The sequence below is a fragment of the Phragmites australis genome, chromosome 21 (genome assembly GCF_958298935.1).
Source record: "Phragmites australis chromosome 21, lpPhrAust1.1, whole genome shotgun sequence".
Taxonomy (NCBI): domain Eukaryota; kingdom Viridiplantae; phylum Streptophyta; class Magnoliopsida; order Poales; family Poaceae; genus Phragmites; species Phragmites australis.
The window spans coordinates 18034972-18041941 of NC_084941.1; positions in this window are offsets into that span (position 1 = coordinate 18034972).

Genomic DNA, 6970 nt, shown 5'->3' on the forward strand with positions numbered 1-6970 from the left:
CGCCATCACAAGCCTCTTGCAGCTTGCTTCAACCTTCGCCAAAGTTTGCTTTGTGATGAGAGATTCGAATGAGTCTGCTAGGCCTTTGAATGTACCCGTATCAGGTCACTAGATAGTAGTTACTGGGGGCATCTGTCGGAGCTTGATTTTTCTTGCTCACGGTGGCTTGTGTGATGCATCTCATGATGTGTATTCTGGCCATGTCGTCAATCCAAGCATGTCATGACTACAACAGGTCACAATTTCTGAGCATTGTTGGAGGATATTCTTTTGTCGAAAGTAAGCTACGTCTTTTCGGAGGTTGTTGCTATTTTTCTCTGGTGCAAGTGAGTATTATTGGGTATAATTATATCAACGTCGACATAACCATACTGTAATATGGAATAATGTTGGACAGTGCTAAGTTGCTAGACTGTTTTGTACTCCTACACATTAGGAAGACACAACACATAAAGGTAGTACTCCTCCTTCATGTTTGTCTGAAATAATAGTGTAGGATCAAAAGTGGTGATTAGAGTAGGGTGAATAGGCGTCTTAATAATTTCTTGCGAAATAGATGGTATTATCCTATTTTTAATCACTCAACGCACCTCAAACCTTGAGCGGAAGTAAAATAATCAGAGAGTCAATATAACTTCGACGGATGGAATATGAACCATATGTTCCATTCAAAATCATTTCATATATCTTTGTGCCAAAAAACTCGCAACTTTAGATATGAACGAAACGGAGAAAAGATCACCGAGCAAGTAAACTCTCTAAGATGATAGTCTAGAGGCAAGAAAATTTAAGACCTCATTACATATGCATGTGTATGTGAATTCTATGTCTCTAGCATCAAGAAAAATAACTTCTCAAAATGTTAAAATTTCAGCTAAAAAGAAAAACAAAAATCAACAATAAAACACCAAGAACTTGCAAACTTGCAAGGGAACTAATAGAAGGAAACTAGAATAAGGGTAATTCAAGCATATGCAAAAACTTAAACTTTATTACTTAAAGAGGTCAGTCCTATTTTAGGTGGATTACAAAGATTTATATCTCAAAACTCTTACCTATTACAGAGGCTAAGCACTCATCTTCCTCTCCTCTAAAACCATAACACAAGGCTCTCATATGGATGGCTTAAGTGGGCTCTTCCCAACTAGCCACACATCTCTATTTATAGCCTAGGAAATATGACCCCCAAGTTTCCTTGACTGTTCCCAAAATACCCCTCTCTTGTAGCACATTCCTACATATCACCGGGAGTATTTTGGTCTATTTTCTCCTCCATCCATCGGACGACCGTGGTGCCTTCACGACTTAGCTTTGCATCAACACAAGCTTTACAATGATGCCACATGCACTCCATCCGCCCGTGGTTTTGTGGCCAAACTGGTAAACCGACTCGCACGCTTCTTAAGGCATGACTCACAGTTACTTGCTTTGACCTCAAGCAAGTATTCTTATGTTGACACGTGTCCTCCGTCTTATGATCTTGACCGCTGGTAAGTCTCTCCTACTCTTGATCCCTCGGGCCGCATTGTCACTTGCACTGGCATCCCCTTCACTTAACTTTATCAACACGCTGTCTTCATCAATCTTCATCTCTTGCCTTGCTTGACCCCCACGTGTAGCTAGGATCATCCTTGACTCCACCCAGCCTCCTTAATCGTTCGGCACCAAGCACCCCGCTTAGCCCCGATCACCCGCCGTCGACCGCCAATTTGCATCCATTACCTACACACCATGAGACCAGCAAACATGCATCTCCAGAACCATATAACATCATCACATGTTAGTCCAAATCGAAATCAAGTTGAAAAAGATTTAGACGTAACAAAAATGTGAACACCAGATGGTCCGGCATTCACACCAGCGCAACACCGGACCATCCGGTGAGTACAACTCCATTGGAACCCGGTTTGAATTCCTCTCTACAAAAATTAGTCCGGTGATCATAAAATACCAACACCAGACAATTCGGTGAACACCTCAACATTTGCTTCAGAACTGAAAGGCTCTGGTGTTCACACGCCCATCACCGGACCATCTGGTGAGTACATCATCACTGGAACTTAGTTCCAGTCTCTCTGGAAATATTTATCCGGTGAAGCCTCCGATGATCACTCGTGCACACACCGGACCATCCGGTGAGGCTACCGCACTAGACTTTCACATTTGCACCCTTCTCTAGAAAAATTAGTTTGGTGCTCACTCTTACCCACACCGGACCATCTGGTGAATGAATATTTCTCTGCCTCTGCGCTGAAAAGCTCCGATGCTCACATCTACCACACACAGGACTATCCGGTGAGGGCAAAAACCCTCACACCGGATTATCCGGTGTGTGCAAGCTTATTGCACTGAGACACTGGTACAAACTCCAATTCTTTTCAGCTTTGGTTAGACAAAATCAACATTGCAGTATATAACCATGCATATGCTAACCAACAAAAGCCACACAAACATCAATCACTCATCACACAAGATAAACCAAGGCACATCTTAACTTGGTTTCTCAATCTCCTCCTTGATGAGTGCATTGACAACATCACAAAGAACAAATGAAGGTTTCAAGATCGCACAAAAAGCTCATTCAAGTGACCAAAAACTTAAGAAAGATCAAGAACATGTCACTTGGCATAAGAAGATTGCAAAGGCTCGAAGAGAAGAAGAGACTAGCTAAAAAGCAAATAAAAATGTAAAAATGCAAAAGGTACTCTTCCTATGCTCTCCTTGATGAATGCACATATTTTATTAGCAAGTTTTTCATTCATTATGCAAGATTTTTGTTGATTCACCTTTTCTCCCTTTTGAGACTTGCTTTCATGATTTCTCCTCCTTTTGCAATGCAAACATCAAGGTCAAAAAGGACTATAAAATGCATGAATATGCAATCCTAATGAGCTTTCACAAGTATACCACAAAGCATTTGCGAGAGTTAGAAATGTTAAAGGGCTACGAAAAGTAGAAGGTGTAGCTCACAGTCGCATAGAGGCTCAAAAAGAGATAGTGACACAAGAACATAAAGTTTTACAAGCTAAACCTAAAGAATTATTTGGCACATTGAAGTTCATATAGCCGAATCATATTCAAAGTGACCACCACATAAGCATCGACTTGTTCCGAGTCAATACAAGCATTAAGAACTAGCCAATTTCAACCTCAAACTAGGCAAACAAATGTTTAGGACATATGGCTTTGCAAACGTTCACATATGAAACCAAGACTTAGATTGATTAAGTGATTAAAAAGAGTTAACATTTAGACACATTTATCTCATTCCCAATTTATCCTCAAGTTGCCTCTTATCCAAGCAAAGTGTCACGCGACTGGGTATGACAAACACCTTGAGGCTTCAAGACAACCGTATTAGATCACATTTTAGCACAAGAGACTTGATTTTTTATTATTATTTAATTTGCACAAGTTATCAAGATGACCACAAGATCAAGTTAAGTTGCGCCTTTACGGCACAAGGAACACATGTTCCCCCAAGGTTCTATCATGAGCTAAACATTTAACAAAGACAGAAAATATAGTGCAATGTTCCTCAATCCACTGTCTTGAACCAAGAAGTTTTAGAGCAAGATTCATCAAAGTAATATTAACACAAGCATTGACTAAGCCTAAGCAATTACAAACTTGGTGATCAAGCAAGTAGTATTTCATAGCCTACATGATTCATAAAATTGCCAAATTTCATCTTAGGAAAAGCTAGCTTGCTCGAGATGTTTCATGTCAAAGCATCAAGAAGAGCCTAAGATTAAAAGATTGCTCTGCACAACTACTCAACTCAGTCCAAATTTAAGTGTAGCATAAGAAAGTGCTAAAAACATACAGTCAAAACTCAATTACTATGATTATCTTACATGATATGATGCAATGCGAATGCTAAAAAATAAGATAGAGTATTTACAAGAATAACTCCCCCTCACACAATGCCGTAGGGAGGGCACACTCCAAGCTCTCCTCTCAAATAGGCAAATTTGGTTGCATCTAGAGGCTTGGTAAATATGTCGGCTAACTGGTGTTGGTATCAATTTAGCTCAACTCAATGTCTCCTTTCTCATTGTGGTCTCTCAGAAAGTGGAATCTCACATCGATGTGTTTTGTTCTGGAATGCTGAACTGGCTTGTTGGCTAAGCTGATACCACTAGTGTTGTCACATAAAAGTAGCACACTCTTGAAATCTAACCCAAAATCTCTCAAGGTAGCAACCATCTACAAAATTAGTGAGCAACAGCTAGCTGCAGCTACATATTCAACTTCAGCAGTATTGCGCAACGCTAGACTATTTGCAAGAAAACCAACACACAATAAAAGTATCCAAGAAATGACAGGTACCAGAGGTACTCTTCCTATCAATTCTACAACTAGCAAAATCCGCATCCGAAAAACCTCGAAGAAGAGCAGAAGTAGCAGAATACCAAAGACCATACTCCAAAGTGTGCTTGAGGTACCTAAATATGCGTTTCACAGTTTAGCGGTGAGACATCCTTAGTGAAGCTTGGAAGTGCGCACAAAAGTAAATGGTGAAGTGAATGTCTGGTCTTGTCATTGTGAGGTACAAGAGGGAGCCAATCATGCTCTTGTACTCTTGCTGGTTCACCTCCTCTCTATCTTCATCCGGATCAAGCATTGTCGAGGTAGCATTAGTGTGGCCAAGGGCTTCACATCAATCATGTTGAACTTCTTTAGTAAATCCTTGGTGTATTTCATCTGGTGGACAAATGTACCTTGCTTGCATTGCTTGATTTGTAGTCCTAGGAAGAAGTTGAGCTCGCCGATCATCGACATCTCAAATTCCCTACTCATAGTTTCCGCAAACTTGGCCACAAGAGCAAAGAAGAACCTCCAAAGATGATATCATCAACGTAAATCTAAACAAGTAGGAAATCATTGTCATGCCTAAGAGTGAACAATATTTTATCTGCAGACCTCATCTCATACCAATACTCTAGCAAGAAAGACTTAAGCCTATCGTATCATGCTTGAGGAGCTTGCTTAAGCCCATACAAAGCCTTCCTAAGCTTATACACTCTATGAGGGTATTTGGGGGTACTGAAAACCTAGGGGTTGCTTGACATAGACTTCTTCTTCTATAAAACAATTTAAGAAAGCACTTTCTGGTGCAAAGGTCTCTCCAAAGTCTATCCCCTCTACTTGAGTGAAACCTTGAGCCACAAGCCTACCCTTGTTTCTCACTACAGACCCATTCCCCCCTGTTTGTTTTTGAAAACCTATTTTGTGCTAATGGTGTGAATATTAGGAGGTGGTTCTACTAGAACCCAAACTTGGTTTCTCTCAAAATTTTCTAACTCTTTATGCATGGCATTGACCCAATTTGAATCAGATAAAGCATATCCAACATCATGGGGCTCGAAAGAAGCAACGAATGCAGAATCAGTAATGTGACCATGATGAGTAGATTTGTAATGAGTCACCCTCTCCCTAAGATCACCAATCATTTGGTGTGGTGGAGCGTGCCGCTAAATGTGCCGAGGGGCCTCATGCTTTGAGAGGACCTCTCCCTCAAACACTGCTGGTGTAGGCTCAAAAGCAGCTGAAATGGAAGAAGACACTGCAGGACCCTCTGTTGGAGTAGAAGAAGCAGGTGCCAACTCTAAAGCAGGTGTGGTCAAGGGGAGTAGTGGATCATCCTTGTCCTCACCGAAAGCTGGAAGGTCGCCATCTACAAAGATGCTCTCACTCATCTCCTAATCACCTGCACACTCAAAGATAAGGCTAGTACAAGTGGTTGATTTATCAAAGGTCACATCACAGGACTCCATGATTATGTTAGTGTCAAGATTAAAGACCCTGTAAGAATGACCATGAAGAGAATACCCCAAGAAAATACCATTAGAAGAATACAACTCGAACTTATCAAGATTGCCACGCTTTAGGATGAAGCATTGACAACCAAAGACTCTCAAGTGTGAGACCTTTGGTTGCCTCCCAAAGCGCAACTCATAAGAAGTCAAATATAAAATAGAGTGTAAGAAAACCCGATTTGAGATGTAGAACACTATGCTAATGGCCAAAACCCCAAACTTCCTAGGAGTCCTATGCTCATCAAGCATCGTCCTAGCTATCTCCACCGAAGTGTGATTTTTCCTCTAAACCATGCCATTCTATTGAGAAACGCGTGGGGTAGAAAATTAATGCTCAATGCCATGCTCAAGACAGAAGGCATCAAAGAGATAGTTCTTGAACTTGGTGGCATTATCACTGCGAATTGCTTTTAATGCACTAGGAAGTTCCTTGAAGAATCTCAAAGCTAAGCTCCGAAAGAGTGAGAACACTTCATCCTTTCTCACAAGAAAGTAGACCCAAGAGTAGCGAGAGAAATCATCAACAATAACAAGTACATATCACTTCCCACCCACCGAATGAACCCGGGAAGGGCCAACAGTGTCCATATGGAGAAGTTCTGTTTGTTGTTTAGTCTTCTCCTGGCCATGTCCACAGGGAGCATAAACAAGATTCTTCTAAAACTTGAGCTTGGGCAAAACTCGGATGAAGCCTAGGGAACTGTCACACCCAGTTTTAAGAGCAAACCAAATGTAAACTATATGTATATCAGGATCAATTTACACATACATATAGCAACATCATTAGTGGATAACAGACACAATGCTAATTATTACAGCATTATTTATTACAAAATGACCACACGGGTCTAAAGAAAATTACATAGCAGCAGAACAGAAAATACAGCGCAGCTCCACACCATAGGCAGTCAACTGGAAGCTCCACAAGCCTAGAACTCTGCACCATCTTCAGGATATTCTTCATAAGACTTCACCTTCTGAAAAACAAGCGTGAGTATTTCCAATACTCAGCAAGTGGGGGAAAAAATATGACATGGAGGCTTAAATCAAGATTTCCTATCCTCTAGGGTTTAGTTTGCATAAAAGCCAATTTTAGCCCTAACTACGGAAAAACAATTTAATTTTTTAAAAAAGTAAGAAGTGAAAAA